This window comes from Canis aureus, chromosome 3 (assembly GCF_053574225.1).
Source record: "Canis aureus isolate CA01 chromosome 3, VMU_Caureus_v.1.0, whole genome shotgun sequence".
Taxonomy (NCBI): Eukaryota; Metazoa; Chordata; class Mammalia; order Carnivora; family Canidae; genus Canis; species Canis aureus.
The window spans coordinates 61,994,718-62,017,443 of NC_135613.1; the positions used below are offsets into that span (position 1 = coordinate 61,994,718).

The 22,726-nt window shown below is 37.6% G+C and overlaps 1 long non-coding RNA gene across 3 annotated transcripts in view; it reads left to right on the forward strand.

Moving 5' to 3' along the window:
* The window catches only part of LOC144311169 (uncharacterized), a 56,471-nt gene that overhangs the window by 16,200 nt on the left and 17,545 nt on the right, over nucleotides 1–22,726 (forward strand). The window contains exon 4 of one of the 3 annotated variants that reach the window (XR_013376752.1): nucleotides 10,979–11,327. The exons of the other annotated variants lie outside the window; for them this stretch is intronic. This is a non-coding gene — a long non-coding RNA (uncharacterized LOC144311169). Of the gene's footprint in view, nucleotides 1–10,978; nucleotides 11,328–22,726 lie in introns of those variants that run through there. 3 annotated transcript variants of the gene reach the window in all.

The following is a 22,726-nucleotide window of genomic DNA, read 5'->3' on the forward strand; positions in this document are numbered from 1 at the left end:
ACTGGAGAGATTGAATGAAGGGTTGAATTTATGGATCTAGAGCTCAGGAAATATAGATTTTGGGGCCATGTCTATATATATGACCATTGAATCCTTAGAAGTAAATATGATTTTCTAGGTAAAACATGTAAAACAAGAACTAGAAATGAAAAAAAAATGAGAATATCAAAAATAATATCAGCTATAAAAGAAGAGCCTGCTTTCAAGAAAAGCAAGAGAGAAATGTCATAGAATCCAAAAAGTATAGGAGGTTAGAAATCAACCATGACATTTGCCAGAGCGAAATCAAGTAATTAAAAATTTTTACTTTGAGTTTAGAAATAATTGATGACCCTGGCAAGAGTATTTTCTGAGAAATAGTTGTTAAAGGAGTCAGACTGCAGAAGCTTTAGAAATGCAAAATCTTGAAAAAAGTAAGAAATGTCAATAGCAAAAAGCTATTGAATGGTACTGTTGTTCAGGGATTTTAGATTTTTAAGTTGAAATAAATGCAACCACAGTCAGAAGATGTCCACAGAAGAGGAAAGCTGCCTTTAATACAGGATGCATATGTTAAGAATTATAGTAGGACCATGTGAGTCTAAGTAGAAGACACAGAAAAATGCAGGATACCACTTTATGTTCAGAAACTCTTATGGCTTTCCATTGTGTCCAAAACAAGTCACATTGCATTCATCCTCTCTGATTCTTTTTGTTCTTATTTATGAATATAGGAGTATGTTTCCCCTTATTACTGACCAGCCTTCTCTTTTTTTTTTTTTTTTTGGCCAGGGGGTGGGGTGGAGGGGCTGAAATCTCATCATATAAAACAAAAGAGAAATTAGACCTTTATCTGATAGTCTTTTAGAAATCAAAATGCACACAATTAGCTCTTCCCTCCCTCGTACCTCATTCATTAAACAAACAGGTATTGAGTGCCTATTAGATATGAAACACTGGAGATATAGAAAGAAATAAAATATGAAAAACAACAGCGACAACAACAACAAGAGGTTCTAGTTTAAAATGGCTACATGGGAGGATCATGAACTCACCTCATTCAGAGGATCCAGACCTACTGAATCTACACTAGGCACAGAGGAATTTCTTCTGGAAGAAACCAGAAATGAAACAAGCAACTCCTACACATCAAGCAGACAACAATAGAAAATACTCACACCATCCACACTGAACTGGTTAGGAAAGATGCTCTCTTGCCATAAACTTCACCCCTGGCACAGTGACATACCATCCAGAGGGACCTCACAATTCCCAGCTGCAACCTAAGGAGCAGAAGATTTAGACCTAATATCTAGCACCTACCTTTTAACACTTCCCCCTGAAGGATAGCCCTCAAAAAAGGATAGCTTAAAAAGCAATGGAACTTGCATCCATGAGAATGACAAGACTATAGTAAGCCAAGTTAACAGTTCTTCCCAGGGCTCAGCATGAACAGAACTGACAGAAACTAATCTCCCAATCTCGGTTTGGAAGAGGCCTATTTCCATAATTTAAAAGCTGCTGCCTAAAGGTCAAGATGAACATGATCCTCTCCAGACACCTGAGAGGCTTATGAGTGCAGTCCCCTTGTTCTTCCTCTGGTTTCCTCCATGTGGCTAGAATATCCCTTGAAAGAGTTTGTGCACATGTCTGGTGCTCCAGCTTTTGTGGTCGCCACCCAGGGGAAGCACCTCTGGATTGACAGCAAAGCTTCCATTCTCTGATCCCACAGGACTATAGCAGACCAAGAGAGTTCTTAACCAGCTATCTCCACTATCTCCCAGAGCTCAGCACAGAGGGAACTGACAAAAAAAGTGTCTGTCTTCCAGTTTTTCCTTGGAAGAAGCCTGTTTGCATACTTTAAAAGCCACCGCCTGAGTATATGGCTTCTAATTAACTTGAATCAAGTTACTAACTAGGATTTTCCCTGCTGGAATGGAACACTGATAGGCCTTGGCATTCCCTCAACTACTAGGAGCCACTAAGAACAAAGAAGGTAGTTTGGGCAATCACAAAGGTTTGAAAATGAATCAAGAGCTTGGGCCAGGGTGAATGAAACTGGTCTGTCAAGAGTGGGAGAGATGGCTGTTAACACCTAAGGCATAGAAACCAACACAGAGAATCAAGGAAAATGAAGAAAAAGAAGATGTTCCCCTCAAAAAGAAGATAAGAAAACTCCAGAAACATTTTTTTTTATAAGATTTTATTTATTTATTCATGGGAGACACAGAGAGAGAGGCAGAGACACAGGCAGAGGGAGAAGCAGGCTCCCTGCGGGGAGCCTGATGTTGGACTCCATCCTGGGACTCTGGGATCATGCTCTGAGCCAAAGGCAGACACTCAACCACTGAGCCACCCAGGCGTTCCACTCCAGAAACAGATCTTAATGAAATAACAATAAGTGACTTACCTGATAAAGAGTTCAGAAAGCAAAGTATTAAAAATAACAGTAACTATAATAGTTTGTTAATCCATAAGGGAAAGAGATGTAAATTGTGACATCAAAACCTAAAACAGGGATCCCTGGGTGGCGCAGCGGTTTGGCGCCTGCCTTTGGCCCAGGACGCGATCCTGGAGACCCGGGATCGAATCCCACCTCGGGCTCCGGGTGCATGGAGCCTGCTTCTCCCTCTGCCTGTGTCTCTGCCTCTCTCTCTCTCTGTGTGTGACTATCATAAATAAATAAAAAATTAAAAAAAAAAGAAAAAAAAAACCTAAAACATTGAAGGGGAGAGTAAAAATGTAGAGCTTTAATATTCATTTGAACTTACATTGTTACTGGTTCAGAACAGACTGCTATAAAAATAAGGTGTTTTGTGTAGGTCTCATCGTAATGACCAAGTGAAAAGTTAGAGTAGATACACAAAAGGTAAGAGGAAAGAAATCTAAGTACACCACTACAGAAAATCATCAAATCATAAAGGAAGATAGTAAGAGAAGAAAGGAACAAAGGAATGACAAAACAGCCAGTAAACAATAAAATAGCAATAGTAAGGCCATATTTATTGATAATTACTTTAAATGTAAATGAAATAAATTCTCCAGTCAGAAGCCGTAGAGTAGTAGTCGAATGGATTAAAAAACAAGAGTTATGAGTAGACACCTGGGTGGATCAGTTGGTTAAACATCCAACTCTTGATCATGATCTCAGGCTCATGATTTGGAGCTCCAAGTCAAGCTCCACACTCAGTGGGGAGTATGCTTGGGATTCTTCTCCTTCTCTTCTCTCTCCCCATCTGTCCCCTCAATCGCTCACTCTCTCTCCCCCGCCTCTCTCATAAATAAATAAATAAATAAATAAATAAATAAATAAATAAATATTTTTATAAAAGAGTAAACTATATATTGACTACAAAAGGTTCACTTCACCTTAAGGACTCATACTTAAGTTAGCCTTAAGACTAGAAGTGACAGGATGTATAAAAAAAAATATTCCATGCAAATGGAAACCAAAAGAAAACAAGGAAGATATTTGTATGTATATGTATACATATGAGACTTTAAGTAAAGACTGTAATAAGAGACAAAGGAGATCAGTATACAATGATAAAGGTGTCAATTTAGCAAGAAGATGTAACATTTGTAAACATGCATGCACCCACCATAGAAGCATGCAAACATACAAACAGACTTGAAGAGAGGAATACATAGCAATATAATAACAGTAGAGACTTCACTAAACCATTTTCAGCAATGACTAGATCATCCATACAAAAGATAAATAAGGGGACATTGGACTTAAACTACACATTATACAGAGTGGATTTCATAGACATTTATAACATATGCCATCAAACAAACAACAGAATACATATTCTTCTCAGAAAATGTGAAGCCTCCAGCATTGTTCTTCTTTCTCAAGATTTCTTGAGACTCTATTCAGAGTCTTTTGTGGTTCCATATGAATTAAAGGGGTTAGTATCCAAAATATATAAAGAGCTCATTCAACTCAATAGCCAAAGAAAAAACAAAAACAAAAACAAAAAACAAAAAAGAGAGAGAAAAAAAAAGAAGTCAATTAAAAATGGGCAGAGGAACTGAATCAACAGTTTCCCAAAGATATCCACATGAAAGACAGCTATATGAAAAGGTACTTAATAATACTAATCATCAGGGAAATTCAAATCACAATCACAATGACATATCACCTCACATTTGTTAGAATGGCTAGTATCAAAATGACAAGAGATAGTAAGGACTGGTGAGCCTGTGGAATGCAAGGCTTGTACACTGTTGGTGGGAATGCAAACTGGTACAGCCATAATTGAAAACAGTATAGAACTTCTCGAAAATTTTAAAAATAAAACTACCACATGATTTAGTAATTGGTCTTCTTGGTATATACCCAAAGGAAATGAAGTCAATATCTGTAAGAGATATATGCATTCCCATGTTCATTGGGAACTGTGTTCACAAGAGCCAAGATATGAAAATAACCTAATTTCTGTCAATGAATGAATTGATATAGAAACTTTAAGTGTGCGTGTGTATATATATATATATATATATATATATATATATATATATATTTCAGCCTTAAAAAGGAAGATCATCCTTATAGGGTACATGGGTGGCTCAGCTGATTAAGTGTCCAACTCTTGGCTTTGGCTTGGGTCATGATCTTCCCATTGTGGGATTGAGCCCAGAGTGGGGCTCTGTCCTCAGTTTGGAGTCTGCTCCGGATTCTTTTCTCCTCTTCCTGTGCCCCTCCCCACTTGTGTGCATGCTCTCTCTCTGCTCTCTCTCTCTCTCATTCTCAGATGAATAAATAAAATAAATAAAATAAAATAAAATAAAATAAAATAAAATAAAATAAAATGATTCTGCATTAATGACAACATGGATGAAACTGGAAGACATTATGCTAAGTGAAATAAGCCAGACACAGAAAGAAAATATTGAATGGTCTCAGTTATATGTGAAATCTGAGAAAGTTGTATATGTGGAAGTGTAGATTAGAATGGTAATTCAAGGGGTACCTGGGTGGCTCAGTGGTTGAGCATCTGCCTTCGGCTCAGGTTGTGATCCCGGAGTCCTGGGATTGAGTCCCACATCGGGCTCCCCACAGGGAGTCTGCTTCTCCTCTGCCTATGTCTCTGCCTCTCTGTCTGTCTCTCATGAATAAATAAATAAAATCTTTTTTTTAAATAAAAATCTTAAAAAAAAAGAATGGTAGTTGCAAGGGTAGGGAGATGTTGGTTAACAGGTAAAAAGTTGCAACTATGTAGGATGGATAACTCTAGAGATCTAATGTAGATTATGATGACTATAGTTAAATATACTATATTTATACCAAAAATTTGCTAAGAAAGTAGATTTCAGGTGCTCTCCCCACACATTCAAAAACTGATAGTTATGTGATGAGATAAATATGTTAATTTGCTTGAATGTAGTAATCATTTCACTATATGTATAACAGAACATGTTGTACACCTTAAATATATACATATTTATTAAAAGTAAAAATAAATAAAAATTGTATTGTGGTTTCATTTTCAAACATATGTTGTAGATTCATACTGAAAATTAAACAATATTTTTTTATTATTTGAATAGAGTAAAATTTTGTATCACAAATTACCTTTACATGATTCTGACTCACTGGCACAGAGGAGTCATTGGTATGCAGGACTTGTCACTTTCGAGCTTGTGCCATCTGTAAGGCATAGAAAGTAGTTTAGTTATAGTATGATGTATTTGAAAGTGTAATTTTAGTTTGGTATATTTTTCATTCCACAAATTTGAAGTATAAAGGAGAAAGGGATATGGCAAAATCATGAGGCTCTCAACACAGCAAGCGAGTTGGAAATTCTCCAATTAGCAATAATTGCAGAATCAGCACTTACCATACACTTGAAATAAATGCCTCTTTAGAGAAACTACAATTTAAATATTTCTTATACAAATATAGAAAACAACACTGCTTCAAAAGGAAATAAAATAAAAACATGCTGATTGGCAGCTGAGGTAATTGCTGCATTCAAGTTATCTTGTCTGTTTTCACATTAAAAAGCATATGCCCTACTTTTCTATTCTTATCTCCAGAGATGGAAAAATATGTATATTTTGCTTTCTGGATTGAGGCCATGGTTCAATAGCAATGCTTCATCGAAGATAGTAACAGATACTTAATGTCTCATAATATTGGGGAAAGAGTAGAAATCCACATTAAATTAGCAATAATTTAACATAATTAATGTATTTGTTCTCATAAATTCTCTACCAATTTTTTTAACAAATTGGACTATATATATATATTTTAACATTTTGACTGTTTTTTATATTTTTAAAGTTTTTATTTATTTATTTTTAATATTTTATTTATTCATTCATGAGAGACACAGGGAGAGAAGCAGAGACATAGGCAGAGGGAGAAGTAGGCTCCATGTAGGGAGCCTGATATGGGACTCGATCCCAGGACTCTGGGACCATGCCCACGAGCCAAAGGCTCAACTGCTGAGCCACCCAGGCATCCCTAAAGTTTTTATTTAAATTCCAGTTAGTTAACATACAGTGTAATATTGTTTCAGGTGTACACTACAGTGAATCAACACTTCCATACATCCTGTTGCTAACCACAATAGGTGCTCTCCTTCATTCTCATCATGTATTTCCCCTATCCCCTCATGACCTCCCCTCTGGTGACCATCAGTATCTTCTCTGTAGTTCAGAGTCTGTTTTCTTGGTTTGTCTCTTTGTTTCTTTTTTTTCACCCCTTTACTCATTTGTTGTTTTTTAAATTTCACATATGAGTGAAATCATGTGATAATTATCTTTCTATGACTGACATTTCCCTTAGCATCATACTCTCTAGCTCCTTCCATGTCTTTGCAAATGGCAAGATTTCATTCCTTTGAGGGCTGAATAATATTCCATTGTCTATAAATACCACATCTTCTTTATCCTTTTATTGGTTGATGGACATCTAGGCTCTTTCCATAATTTGGCTAATGTAGATAATGTGCTATAAACTTGGAGAAGCATGTACCTTTTTGAATTAATATTTTTGTATTCTTTAGATAAATACACAGTAGTGTGATTGCTAGATTGTTGGATAGTTCTATTTTTAACTTTTTGAGAAACCTCTATATTGGATAGTTTTTTTTTTAAGTTTTTGAGAAAATTCCATACTGTTTTGTAGAGTGGCAGTTTCCATTCCCACCAACAGTGCACAAGGGTTCCCCTTTCTCTCTGGTCTCACCAACACCTGTTGTTTCTTTTGTTGTTGATTTTAGCCATTCTCACAGCTGTGAGGTAATATATGTGTGTATATATATATATGTGTGTGTGTGTGTGTGTATATATATATCCCTGATATATTGTGTATATATATATATATATCTTTGATATATATGATATCCTTGTGTGTATATATATATCCTTGATATATATGATATCCTGTATATATATATATATATATATATATATATCCCTGATAATGATTGATGTTGAGCATCTTTTCAACTGTGTTAGTCATTTTCTTTGGAGAAATGTCTATTCTTGTTTCCTGCCCATTTATAATTGGATTATTTATTTTTTATATATATATATATATAAAATATATATTTTATTTATATATATATATATATATATAAATATATATATATATATATTTTATATATATATATATATATATATATTTTATATATATATATATATATATATATAAAATATATATTTTATTTATATATATATATATATATTTTATATATATATATATATATATATATACATATATATATATATATATGTATATATATATCCTTGATATATATGATATCCTGTATATATATATATATATATATATATATATCCCTGATAATGATTGATGTTGAGCATCTTTTCAACTGTGTTAGTCATTTTCTTTGGAGAAATGTCTATTCTTGTTTCCTGCCCATTTATAATTGGATTATTTATTTTTTGGGTGTTGTGTTTTATAAATTATTTTTATATTTTGGATATTAACCCTTTATCAGACACTTCTTTACAAATATCTTCTCCCATGCAGTAGGCTGCCTTTTAGTTTTGTTGATTGTTTCTTTTACTGTGCAGAAGCCTTTTATTTTGATGTAGTTCCAGTAGTTTATTTTTGCTTTTGTTTCCTTTGCCTCAGAAGACATATCTAGAAAAAAAGGTTCTATAGCTAATGTCAAAGAGGTTACTTCCTGTGTTTTCTAGGATTTTATGCTTGCAGGTCTCACATTTAGGTTTTTAATCCATTTTGAATGTGTTAAATAAATACACTTCAAATAAGACTTGATTTCTCAGCTATTAGTATTTTATTTCTTATTACCCTTTGTTCATTTTTTAATTCATCAAATATATGTGGAAAATATAGGGTTTTATTTTTACTTTTATTTTGAAATACTTATCGATTCATAGGGAGTTGCAAAAATGTGTACACAGAGTAGACATTAATGAAAATGGCATAGTAGGAAACTCCAAAAGTCTGTCTCACTAACAGTAGCAGTGAATCAACTGGCAAAAAGTATCAGAATTAAATTTCTTGAAATTCTGGATATTGCTCAAAAGCTTACAGCAACAAGAGGAATGCTTAATTAAAAAAGAACAAAGCAGCTGAATATCAATAAGAGAACTTCATAGCATTTTCACTTAGTCCTCTGATCCTTGATTTGTTAGTGGTCTTGAAAACACTAGTCTGCATTCTGATTACAAGTGTGTGATATCAGAGGGAGTAGAATGGACCTTACCTTCAAAGAATTATGGTTGCTTACTCTGCCCCTTGTGGTGGCTCCCCAAGGCTTGGCCCACAGGGCTTGTCTCTATTTTGCCTAACTCAGAACCCTCCTAGGGCTAAGGAGCCTATCTGACCCAGTAATATTTGTTGAAATCATTTAAAGGAATATGTATTCCTTGCTACTGCTTGGAGCAGTGGATAATAGTTGGAGTAAGCAATAGTCTAATCAAAAAGTTGAACGTAGAATTACCCAGCTTTTCCACTCCTGAGTATTCTGAAAAGATCTGAAAACATATGTTAAACAAAACACCTGTTCATGAATATTTATAACAGCATTATTAATAATATGCAAACAGTGGAAGCAACCCAGATGCCCATGATCTGACTGATGGACAGACAAAAGTGGTATATCCACACAATGAAATATTATTTTGTCATTTAAAAAAAAAGAAAGAAGAAGAAGGGGTCTGGTTGGCTCAGTCGGTTGAGCATACGCTTTTGTCTCAGGTTGTGATCTTGGTGTCCTGGAATTGAGCCCCATGTGGGGCTCCCTGCTCAGTGGGGAGTTGGCTTCTCTCTCTGCCTCTGCAGCTCCCCCTGCTTGTGCTCTGTCTCTTGCTCAATAAATTAAAAAAAAAAAAAGAAGGACTGATACATACTATAACATGGATAAACCTTGAAGATGTGTAGAATAAAGAACTCCATAGAAATGGAGAAATTATATGGCTGGGGGGGGTGACTCTTTCATGGACATAGAGTTTCCTTTTAGGGTGAGGAAAATATTCTGATATTAGGTACGGATGAAAGGTGCCAAACACTATGGATATACTGAAATCTTTCAAGTTGTACACTTAAAAATGGTTAAAAGAATGAATTTCATTTTATGTGAATTTTATGACTTATGCATGCTTGCACACATACACACCAAAATGGCTCTGGGCCATGGGTAGAAGTGCAAGCTGTTCAGACCATGACTCTTCAACTGTATTCTGGGGTGATAGGAGCACTGAGGTCCCCAAGATCTTTCCCTGAGTCTGTAGCAGCAGACAAAGCCCCTTCACCCGACCTTTGCTTGTTTGGCATTGATGAATGTGGTTATTTCATTTCTGTCCTTACCTACCACACGGAAGTCTCATCCAAGCTATTGGACACTAGGTTCCCACATCAGATTCTAAACAAGGGCTCACCGAATAAAGGGATATAAAACAGGAGGGGGAAAATGTACAGAGATCCTACGTGCCTTTCACCCAGTTGCCCCCTGCCAAGAGTAATCATGATGTAAGGATTTGAAATTGCATTGGTATAAATCTGTTTGAAGATAGATGCATGGTAAGACTTTAAGATTCAATGGTAATTAATCAGTTTGTTGGGAAGCTCTGTTAGAGGCTTCTCTTATTTTCTAAAATATAGAGGCAATAGCCAATATGATCTTGAGCCTACCATGAATATTTTGAGCAAACATGGCCTTTAAAGAAATCAGTTCAGTGCTTAGAATTTAGGACTTGGGACTGCACGTAATGAACTTGGTATCTGACCAAGACAGACTTGACATTCCCCATGGCTTGACTGAATTTTAAGCAGACTTCTTTCTGACTCCAGGCCCCAGTCTCTCTTTCCTTTGAGCATTTAATTTAGAAGACTTGAAATTGTAAATTCCCTCCCTGATCCTTGAGATGTAAATTTTCTAATCTTTTGTCAGTTTTACCATGGAGGGGAGGTGTCTTTGTTCAAAAAGAGCTGTATCTTTTTTTTTTTATTTAAAAATTTTTTTAAAATGTTTATTTATTTATGATAGTCACAGAGAGAGAAAGAGAGAGGCAGAAACACAGGCAGAGGGAAAAGCAGGCTCCATGCACCAGGAGCCCGACGTGGGATTCGATCCTGGGTCTTCAGGATCGTGCCCTGGGCCAAAGGCAGGCACCAAACCCCTGCGCCACCCAGGGATCCTAAAAGCTGTATCTTTAAAATAAAGTGATCAAGAAAGATAGAGCCCCTGTTCTCTGGTCTCTGTGAGGAGGCAGGAATCTGACTTCTATAGGCTCCAATCAGCAAACACAGAGGGCCTCAAGCACTGTGCAGCCTCTCCACCGATATCTTCCAGGATCTAGCTTCCCTCAGTGCCTAAAAGTGCTTCCTCCCAGTGCCCCAGTGAAGAGATGAGTCTCTGTCCCCTACTGTAAGAGTCTGGAGTAAATTCCATTTTGCCTATTTGGTCCGGTGCTTTTTCTTCTACATTTTTTCAAACCATTTCTGACCTGAGGTTATACACTTTAGTTACAATCTGATGTTTTTTTTCTGCAGTTACAGATCACTTGCATCCTTGGCAGTCAAAAGTGGAGCCCAAAGGAAGAGTTTGGACCAGGAGTTCAACTCCGTAGAGATTCATAAAGGCAGAATTGTCATAGAGGAGCAATGTGACAGCCCAGGAAGGGATTCATGTACCCATGAGACTAGGTAAATAAAGGTAGCAGGAGAGTGGGAACTTCACTGTGGTAAAGAAAGGGACAGGATGGAGAAGTTCATGGGCACAACCACCAGTCAACAGGTAGAGTTGGGGGCTGGAGGAGGGGAATGCAGAGGGTGAGAGATTCAAGCATATTGTATATTGAAAAAAAAATAAAGGAGCAGGGTGCCTGGGTAGCTCGGTCCATTAAGCCTCTGATTCTTGGTTTCGGCTCAGGTCCTGATCTCATGGCTTGTGAGATAGACCCCTGCATGGGGCCACATGCTTAGGAGGAGTCAGCTGGAGAGTCTTTCCCTCTGTGCTTTTCCCCACTTGTGCTCGCTCTGTCAATAAGTAAACAAATCTTTAAAAAAATAAAATGAAGGAACAAACCTAGGCAATAATCTGTGTACAGTACCTAAGATCCCAGCTATGAAAACTATCCTTCCTTTTCACCAAAGATACTGACTGAGTCCCAGGCAAACAGAAATGATTAGAGCATACATTTTAGGAACCAACAACTCAAAAGAAATATGATCCCCCATTAACACCACTTGTCACCTTTTGTCTGTGTTTATACTTATGTTGAGACTTTTTTTTTTAACCTGAAATTATCCTCTCCATCCTTTCTGGTCCAGCACTTATACATTATGCAATACTCCTCTTCCAGAGCCATTCTTGCTAGCCCACATCCTGGTTAGCTGTTCTGCCTGTGTATGCTCTGTGTACCCATTGGTTCCAGGGGCACACCTTGAAGGTTAAATGCCTGTCCACGAGATGCCTCCCCACTAGACAGTCTGTGCTTGAGGTCAGGGACCACATTTTACCCTTCTTTGTAGCTCCAGCACCTGGCACAGTACCACACATCTAGTTTCTGCTAGCAAATGTCCATTAAATGTGACTAAAGTGGGAGAGAAAATAGAACAGAAAATTTTGAATTTAATTTCTGCATTATATCTTCATCAGTGAGAATGAGTCTTCTTTGGTTGTTTTATAACAGAATTTGACTAATAAAAGACAATCACTTGAGTCTTGCGGGGGCCATGTACCTGGGGAGGAAATTAGCACCTGCAGAAGTCAAGAAGTGTAGGGTCCTATGGCCGCCAGGCCCTGACTCCTCCCTCACTTCTTTCTCAGTCAAGATGTGGCTATTTCAGGTTTTACCATAACCATACTTACATCTATCAGTCTTCATGTGAATTTGTGAATCAGTCATTGCTCTTATCTGTTTTCTATCACAGCTTAATCCTTTGACTGGACACCTGCCTGCCTAAGACGCAAATGCAGATACAAATCCAAAGAAGGAATTTGGCACTGGTTCAGACCCACAGATAGCTACTTTCAAACCATTAATAACTGGGAAAACAAGAATTATTTTAACTATGGGCTATATAGTTGGAAAAGGAATAGAATACTAATTTGCTTCTCAGTATCCACTGTAGGCAGGTAAACTTGGGCTATTTTTTTTTTTTTTAACTTTCTTCTTTGTAACAAACATTGCTTGCATTGCTTTTTACCGAGTCCCACGTCAGGCTCCCGGCATGGAGCCTGCTTCTCCCTCCTCCTGTGTCTCTGCCTCTCTCTCTCTGTCTATCATAAATAAATAAATAAATCTAGAAAGAAAGAAAGAAAGAAAGAAAGAAAGAAAGAAAGAAAGAAAGAAAGAAAGAAAGAAAGAAAGAAAGAAAGAAAGAAAGAAAGAAAGAAAGAAAGAAAGAAAGAAAGAAAGAAAGAAAGAGGTGTTTAAATTAAGCTAGAGAACTAGGAAAGTTGTTACCTAGAACCATGGTCTCTTTCTTCCTCGATTTCTCTCTTGACCTACAAGGGGTGTGTTCTGCAAACCTGGAAGGAAGAACACTGAGAAGGAACTTTGCTCTTTCTGTTCTCCTCTTACTGTGGGAAGCAAAGCGATCTATCTAATCTGTGGGATTGGAAGGTGAAGTGGCATGTACCGTCTGATCTCTTCCCTGCCGATTTTTGAGGGGTGCATTCTTAGAAAATACTCATTCTTTTTTCTCACATGAAGTGAGTTTACCACAGCAGGGTCTATGCAAGCCTCAGGAAGGAGGCTGCTGGGATGGGACACTCACTACTTAGCTTTCAGGGTAGAGGTGTTCAAAATCCAATGAAGACACCAGTTTTATGAGTAACAAAGCAGCTATTTTTATTTCTATCTCTCTGAATAGAGTGTGTGCTTCTTAGTTGGTCCAGAATTCAGTGGAAGGCAGAAGAATATAATTAGCTATCATTCTCAAATCCCAACAGTAGTCAGTATGCTTTACCTAAGTTTATCCCTTACATAGATCACAGCAGACCAACAACTAAAAACCTTGAGTACACATAACATAATATCACTTTATATTAGTTTTGGATTTAAAAACAATAGCAACAACAACTGAAAAATTAATAAAGGATACACATAATCCCTACTTTGTGCATAAGATGTGTTTATGTCTTGAGCATAATGGATCATGATCTGGGGTCATGGGCTGATTTGCATTTCAGAAGCCAAGAGCAACATAATAAAGTTGAGACCATCACAACTAGCTATATTATACTCTTAGAAATAATAACTGGACAATATTTCTGAGTTTTTCATGAGGTAACATTATACCTGCCATGGCCAAGATGATGCCCTCATTGGTAAGCATAACCTGGAACCTATCACTGTGTAAGTCACACATCGGGAAAGTTTCTCTGTGTTATCAGCATCTCCTCTTCCAACGAGGGTTGATCTGAATGGAAATGAATATTTCAAGCATTATGTTTGGAAATCCATTCTGAAAGGGACAAATCTCTTTGTTCAGAAGATTTTCTTTTGTTCAAATAGAATTGAATAGAAGTGGAATGAATCTTTCAAATCACAGCTCTTTTATTGTTCTGGGAGTCCTTATCAGTATCTAACACTCTTAAAAGAATCATGAAGGACATGTATCTAATGATGGGCTTCTCATATCTTGGTGTAAAGAAAACATTTTGAACTTGAGTCAAAAAGTATATTCAGATTCTTATCTACACATAATTTTATTTCCTTCCCATCTAGAATAATCTCCAGTCTATTTGGCATTGGTGAATCCACATAATTTGGGGGAACATATATATTAGTTGAGGATTTTTCTCATCTTGTAAATATTTCTGAGCACCAGCTCTGTTTCACATACTCATGTAGGAGCTGTGCCCATGGGAATAAGGTAGGCATGGTACTGATTCTAAAGGAGCTTATTCCAAACATTGGAAAATGTGTCATTACAGATTGTGATAAGTGCACTGGAGACGAAAGAAATCACCAATTTTAATGCAAGTCGATAACAAGGCATCTAGTTTATATTAGGGGTCAGAGAAGCCTCTGTGCAGAAGTACTCATTAAGATGGCGGTTGAAGAAGGGCACATGACCTTGCCCCATGGACAGTGATAGGAATATAATATTAAGCAGAGGGAACTACATGTTAGTGTGTGGAGCCCTGAGATGAGAAATTGCTTGGCTGAGTGTGGTTCAGAGAGCACAAGTGGTATAAAATGAAGTTAAAGAGGTCAGGAGGGCCTGTTGCAGATTTTGTATTTGATCCTAGATCCCTCCAGCTGTTGTTTGAAGAACTAATTAGAGGCAGGGGCATGATCAGGGATCAAATGCAAGCAAGAGAAGGAACATCTAGTAGGAGTTCAGTGGGGTAGCCTCTCCTTCCTGTCACTGGGTGGCTGATGAGAATATCACCTGTCACCTTATGAAAAATGAGTTTCCAGTTTCCTTATGCTCAGGGGATATCTTCTCTTTGATATTTTTCTTCAGATAGGGAAGAAGTCAAACCCTCTTTTTCCAGTTCTAAAGTTATTAGAAAACAAGGGTGTGTTTTTCCTGAAAATCGTCATATCAGACCAAAATTACACTGAGTTCCAGGAAAGCATTAAATATTTGTGGAACCAGCAGTCCATGTAAGCATGTCAGAGTGGAAGTGAGAGAGGCTTGCCTTCCTGCTCTTTCACCTCAGGGCGTGTGTGTGTGTGTGTGTGTGTGTGTGCAAATGCGTGTGCGCACACTTGGGTGCACTAGCTTAGGAATTCCCACCTGTACTCTATGTTAAGTGTTGGGTACTGATATGATTTCTTTTTTTTTTTTTTTTGATTTCTTCTTATCTTCAAAATCCATATCTCCTTTCCAAAGCCCACTTGTAATAGGTATTTTTTTCCACTTGCCTTTCTTCAGAAACTTAAAGTCCCCTGTGAGTTCCAGGCTTCTTTTTCCTCCTTGGATCTTCCAAAGTCAGGTGTCTCACACATTGGGCTGAGGCCAGTGGAGGCTTTCTTCTGTCTGGGCTTTGCTAACTCCGATAAGAACTGGGGGCTCCACTCTCTTAAGGTGGGGGAATCTTCCTCCTACCATCCAATGGTAAATGTTAAAGATAGGTTTCCTTTCCAGTTACATGAGGGCAAATATACTAGTTCCAAATGTATTAAATTTTCTCTAAAGAATACACAGTTTACTTTCATTATGAATTATAAATGTATTTTATTAATTTGACTTTGACCTGACTTTAAAGATAACAGCCTTGTCATTATTGTGCAGAAAAGCATTTGCCTCCTTCCCATGTCTCCTTCCAAGACAAAAGGCCACTGAATTAGCTGAGGCTTAGTTTTGTGGAGTTATCTTAATGCAGTGGTAGCTGTCAAGTACACTAACCACCAAGCTGTCCCAGAGGTCATAGAACAAAAAGGCTTTTAGACCAAATTAAAATGGCCAAATAACATAGCTTATTAGATTAATTAAAATACTGAGCAAGAAGCAAGAATGAAAAGAGGTAAGTTAATACACTTAATGCAAGAAGGGTAAAAGGGCTGCACTCCTTGAGTCTTCATGTTGACATTATTCATGAATCCTGCTTCCCTCTTGCTGTGTCACCCTTCATGACAGATGGCTTGACTATGAGGACCAGACTTGTAGTCAGAACAAGGGACAGCGACTGAAGAAAAAGCCTTCATCTACTGACACATACCTACCTGCCTGAGAGTTGCAGGGGAAGTGTACTTGATTCAAGAGTAGCTGCCAGTTGGTTTGTTGAACATCCTCTCATCTTATTTTTGTTTCTTGAGTAGAACATATGTAGGATCAAAATGGAAGCATATGGGTGTCAACAAACGGTGGCCAATTTCGAGTGAAAAAGTTCTTGTCTGAAGGTGGCATGATCATGGTGTGGGTCTTTCCATCCCTTTGTATCTTGAAGCAGCCTACGTTTGCTCTAATGCATCTTCTATTGTTTTCTCCCTTTGGCATGTCTCACATATTACTAACTTAATATCTGTAATTACTATATCAGATGACTTCTATGTCTCACAAGTTACTTCTTACTCATTATATATACTAAATCCCTCCTATGAGTTTTACCTACAACCCATATGTTTACTTTCTAGCATATTACATATGTGCTTAATACTTCTTATGAATTCCATCCATCCTATTTGTTTTTCTATCTTCTATAGCAGAATTGAATTATCAACAGTACAGAAAATGCCCATTACTGAATGCCATTAGCTGAACCATCTAATTTGATTAGTGTCACAATCACAAAATCTATTCTTTCTTTTCCCCACTATTTCCTCTAACAAAAAAAGTGAATTTGCTAATTTTAAGAACATTAAGAGATGCTGTGGTAGTTCAGGTGAGACATGATGGTGTCTCAGCTTGGGCTGAAAGTACAGGATGTTGAGAGACGGATGAAATTAAGAGGGAGTCAACAGATCTAAGTAACAAGAATTAAGTGGAGTTTGCAAGGAGACAAAGATATCAAAGTCAACTCTCCACTTTCTGTACCTATATATGTATCATTTACTAGAAGCATGTATGAAAACTAGGAGTAAATTGAGGGAGGCTTGTGGCCATTCTGCATTGAGAAAATATTTCAGCACCATTTTTACAAGAGCATTTGCTCACTTCTGTCTCTGTGTCACATTTTGGTAATTCTTGCAATATTTCAAACTTTTCCAATATAATTTTTGCTACTGTGATCTGTGATCAGTGATTATGACTCACTGAAGGCTCAGAAGGTATTTTGTCACAATAAAGCATTTTTAAACTGAAGTATGCACATTTTTTAGACATAATGCTTCTGCACACTTGATAGACTGCAATATAGTGTTAAACATAACTTTTGTCTGCATTAGGAGACCAAAAAATTCATTTGATTCACTTTATTGTGATACTTGCTTTATTGCAATGGTCTGGAACTGAACCCACAATGTCTCCTAAGTCTGTCTGTAATATATGCAAATTCAATTTTGGAATTATGCTCCAAGGGAGATGCTGAGTTGGTAATTAGTTAAATATTACTGTGAAACTCAGAAGACAAATCTGTCGAGTATATGCAGTGAGAATATTTCTACATATAGATGATACTAAATACCATGAAATTGAATGGGATATCATCTAGGAAAAGAATGTAGAAGGGAAGAGAAATTCAAGGAATTGATATTATAAGCATATATGCATACATATTTGTAGTGCACGATATGCAGGTCATATTTTTAGTTTTATACTGATGCAATATAAAACTAACTATAGCTAAGTTAGAACTGGGTTTCTTAAAATTTCCTTTCATGAAAATGAAAGTTTAGTTTAATGCACATAATGTATGCACATAATGTATTTTTTTCCAGATTTTTCATGAAATCTGGAAGATTTGGAAGCAGCAACCATGTGCTTTTTAAATGTAGAATGTCAGTGAAGGACACAAGCCTCCTTAGAGCTCAGGTGCAGTACCACTCACATGTGTGGCTTGGAAAAATAGCCAGGCACTAACTGCTCTGGGTCCAGCCAGAGTTTCTTCTTTAGGTTTTGCAACTCTTGGTTCAGATGAATATTTAACTCCAGGTATGAGTTTAGTGTGAGTCTCTCCTGCAAGAGACACATCCATTTCTAAGTTGGAGGCTTGGAAACAATGAGAGGCTGATGACTGTTACCTTGGTTTCTATCTGATCCTTAGAGGTTTTAGCTCATCCTGCTCCCTTCACTTTAAATCCATCTTCAGTCACCTCTTACTTCTCAGTGGAGCTCTGGCTCCAGCCATAAATTAAGAAGGATCAACCTCACATAGACCATTTTACCAACTTCCAAATGCTTCTGTCTTTTGATTGAATCCTGAGTGATACAGGTATGGACAACTTTTCTCTTTATTATTTTGTTGTTGTGGTGGTGGTGGGGCCGCAATGCTACTGTAGCATCAAGAAAAGAGCAGAATGAACTTGACAAGCTATAGAGGACAATGCCAGGCATGGTTCTCTTCTCTATGTACTGGGACTGGAATTCTAGAAACTCCACTTTACTATGGTCAGCCTACCTCTCATTATGTTCTGCCATTAAGGAGCAAAGAAGGGTATAAGAAAACTTAGGGGCAAGAGGAGAAATTACTCATTTCTCCATTCCTGTCAGCAGTGGCCCTTCCCCCCAGAAGCAGTGGTTAGTTTCAGATCCAGCTGATCCCATCACTCCTAGAGCCTACCTCGCCCCACCCCCTGAGGAACTGGCACTTCCATGTCCAGGCTATAGAACACCAACAGCTCCTCCGCCAAGCCCCTGCCTCAGAGGTCCGCATCCCAATTTTGCAACATTTTGGCTTTGATGACTTCAGCTCCTTCTTTTACTACTCTACCACCTTAGAATCGGCTGTTAGATGCTTCCTTGGGCTTCAGATACAGCTTAGCGTTTCCTCTGTATTCTCTTTTCTTGTTGTCAGTGTTTGAACCCCAGACTGCAAAATCTCAATATTAAGTTTACTCTCTTTATCTATACGGATTGATGTCTCTTGTCTTGCATGGACCCTGTCTGGTAAATACTGTCTCTTAAACCACATGAAAAAACGTTGGAGGAATTCTGAATATATGGAAGAAAACTATCAAAGAAAATTTCTTTGAGAAGCCAGTATCTGACCTGAATTCAGTGAGGAAATGTTTATAGGATGTTTTACCAAGTTCCTAGCACAAATAAAAACATTCAAGATGAATTTTTTCCCATTTGTACATATTATCATTGTTACTGAAATTTTTGGTTATTATTAACCCTACTATTATGAGGAATAATCAGGGATTAGACAGCTGAAAGGGTTTTGGAAATGGGGAATGTGATCATTCCAGAACATGAAATGAGTACATAAAAGGGCCCATAGAACATGGAGATGCAGGTAAACATAGCACAGGGCAAGTCCTTCAGTGTAGATGGGCTTCCAGATGGAAGAGGAAGAGCTGAAGGAACTAAGGACGCAACAGAGTTTGTGAATTGTGAGAATAGGTTTGCATTCGTTCTGAGAAGGACAGGGAACGAGTAAACTGATGGCTGACATTCCTTACTGAGCAGTCTCTCTAATGGAAGTCCAGTCACGTTTCCAAAGCAGACACAGGTGGGTTGCAGTTGACCAGGGAAGAGTCTATGCACTGTTTCTGATGAAGGTAAAGGCTGTTTGACATGAAACGGCGAGAGTGGGTATGGGGAGGACGGAATTGATTTGGAAATTAGGAAGTAGAATTAGCAGTGTTGGTGATAGATTTGATGTAAAAGGAGAAAAATAAGAAGAAATTCATTTGTAAAGCAAGGTTTCCAACAAGGACAAGAGTGCACATGGAAGTGCCACCCATCAACGCAATGGTTCTAGAAAGATCTGGACTAAGATTTTTAGTTCACTCTAAAATATGACATGTGTCTGAGTCCGTCTGGGCTGCAAAATGCTATAGATGGGGTGGCTTGTAAACAGGAGAAGTGTACTGCTCGCAGTTCTGGAGGCCGGAACTCTGAGATCAAGGTGGTGGCACAGTCAGGTGAAGGCCCTTATAGACATCTCCTTGAATATCACATGGGGGGAGGGGTCAGAGATCTTTCTGGAGCCTCTTTTAAAAGATACTAATCCCAATCATGAGGGCCCCATCCCATGACTTCCAGGAAACCCCAGAGACCTTTTTTTTTTTTTTAAGATTTTATTTATTTATTCATGAGAGACACACAGAAAGAGACAGAGACATAGGCAGAGGGAGAAGCAGGCTCCCTGCAGGGAGCCCGATGTGGAACTCGATCCCAGGACCCCAGGATCATGCTCTGAACTGAAGGAAGACACTCAACCACTCAGCCACTCAGGTGCCCCCGCCCCTGCAGAGACCTTCTAATACCATCTCACTGTTCATTAAGATTTCAACATACGAATATTGTGGGGACACAAGCATTCAGACATTAGCAGCATGTTTTAGATATAGATATTAAGCAAGCTCTGTAGATGTAGCAAACATACCTGTCTTGTTCACTGTTTCCTGCCTGACAGGTATTACATCAGGCAGAGAACAATCATAGGAACAGTGTTTATGCAAAAGATTATGTGAAGAAAAAAATGTATTATAAAATTTTAGCACAGAAATAATAGATGTTCCAAAAGGAGAATCTTTTTTTTTTTAAGGTATTTTTATTTATTTATGATAGTCACAGAGGGAGAGTGAGAGAGAGAGAGGCAGAGACACAGGCAGAGGGAGAAACAGGCTCCATGCTCCGGGAGCCCGACGTGGGATTCGATCCCGAGTCTCCAGGATCGCGCCCTGGGCCAAAGGCAGGCGCTAAACCACTGCGCCACCCAGGGATCCCCCCAAAAGGAGAATCTATAAAGAAATAAGAAGATTTGATAAAATAGGAGGGAAAAAAAAATCCCTAACTAAAAAACAAACAAAAGAGAAACATAAAACAAAATCACAAAAAAGCCCTAAATTTTTTACTGCCAATAAAATAGTTTGTTTTGCAAAGGCATTTGCAAAAATATAAATTTTATTTCTGTACCTCCACAACATAATATTTTGTAGATGGATTCATTCATCTAGTCAAAATTTGAGTGTCTGCTCTCTGCCAGGCACTGCTCTAAATTCTGTGAATCCCATAAGAAAAGGAACAAATTCACTGCCCTTGTGGTGCTTATATTCTCATGGGATGAGATAAACATATAAAGAGTAAACAAATTGTGTGGTGTGTCATAAGTTATCAGTACTGTGGAAAAATAATCAAGGATGTACGGAGTATCAGAAGCAGGAGAAGGCCTGCTACTTCATGTAGAGCAGTAAGGTTGCTCATAAGGTGTGTTAATCCAGAGAATACTCCAAGTAGGGTAGCAGCAAGTCATGTAGTTACAGGGATGAGGGGGGTGATTGGTTCAGGCAAAGGGGTTAGCAAATTCTCAAGTAAGAACATGTCATTCAGGTAAGAGGAAAGGTCCTCTTCCTGATAAATTAACAGAATAGATGATGCATCATGCTAGTGAAGATATAGAAAAATGGGCCATATTACATTCAGTTCAAGGGGAGTGGATAATTTGGATAATTTTTGGATAATTTTTGGATAATTTTTCAAGTACTACCTACTTAGAAAATTTTAATTTTAATGTTTTTGCCCTTGTCATTTTAGTTTTGAGAGTATATTCCAGTAATATTAACAGAGAGAGATTTAAAGATATGTCTATGAGGACATTTTTATTATAAAACTGTGTAAGTAATAACAAATTTGGAAACCTCATAACTTTGTAAAATGCATTCTGATACAGCCATTAAACAGAATACCAGGCAGCCATCAAATGTGGAGGTCGTCTCTTGCAGAGACCATGGAAGAGACTTGAGAATCTGTTTTTTCTCCCTTTCCTAATAGGAACACCAGTGTTTTTAGCTAGACATTTGGCCACATGGAACAAAGGCTTCACTTCTCAGCTCCTGGGCTGCCTTGAGTTACTTTGTGACTCATGATGGAAGAGAAGGCTCCCTGAAAGGGAGGGGCCTGTGTCTTGTCTCTTCCTCTTTCTTGGTGGCTGGAGGGCTGTGTTCCTGGTGCCAGTAAGAGCTGCGGCTCCCACAGCCAATCTCTAACCAAGACCTGACCTCCAGGATCTAAAGTGCTCAGTGAAGAGGACAGAAGGGACAGCCTGAGGACACCTCAGAGACTCCCCACCCCCAACTCAGCCCTAGATGGTTTACTCCACAGGCTGGCTGTTTGTGTTACTCACCATGATCCTCAGCAGTTATTTTGAAAAAAGGAAAGCGCAGGTCATAGAGTATTTTATACAGTTATGTTTCTAAATGCATCTGTGAGTTTGTATATACGGAGAGAAAGACAACAGGATGGAGGAGAGAGAACACAAATCATTTCACTAAACAAAGGATTTTCACTTCCCTCTTTATAACTTTCAATTCTAAAGGGATATTTTTACATAATCTTTTGTTCTCAAGATTAAAACAAAGTAAAGCTTTTTTGTGTGTGCTTTACAAATTGGCCTTCATTTGCAGTTTGAATGTTAAAATAATGAACATACAGATGCAGATATATATTGGTAATTTTTTTTTTTAATCAACATTTTGATAGTTTTTAAAAATTACTACTAAGGAATAAATTCACACTGATCTTTATATATGTTTTTAGGTTATAAGTGAACTCAGGGATAAAAGATTTTTGACATTCTAGGGTTCACAAAAAATACTACTTTTAGTTCATTAAAAATACCTGATGGCCAAGTTAGAAATAAATCAAAATAAATGATAACTCAATCTATAAATATAAATTGGGAGTTCTAAGTCAGATATTAGGAATATTATTTCAAATGGAGAAGAAATG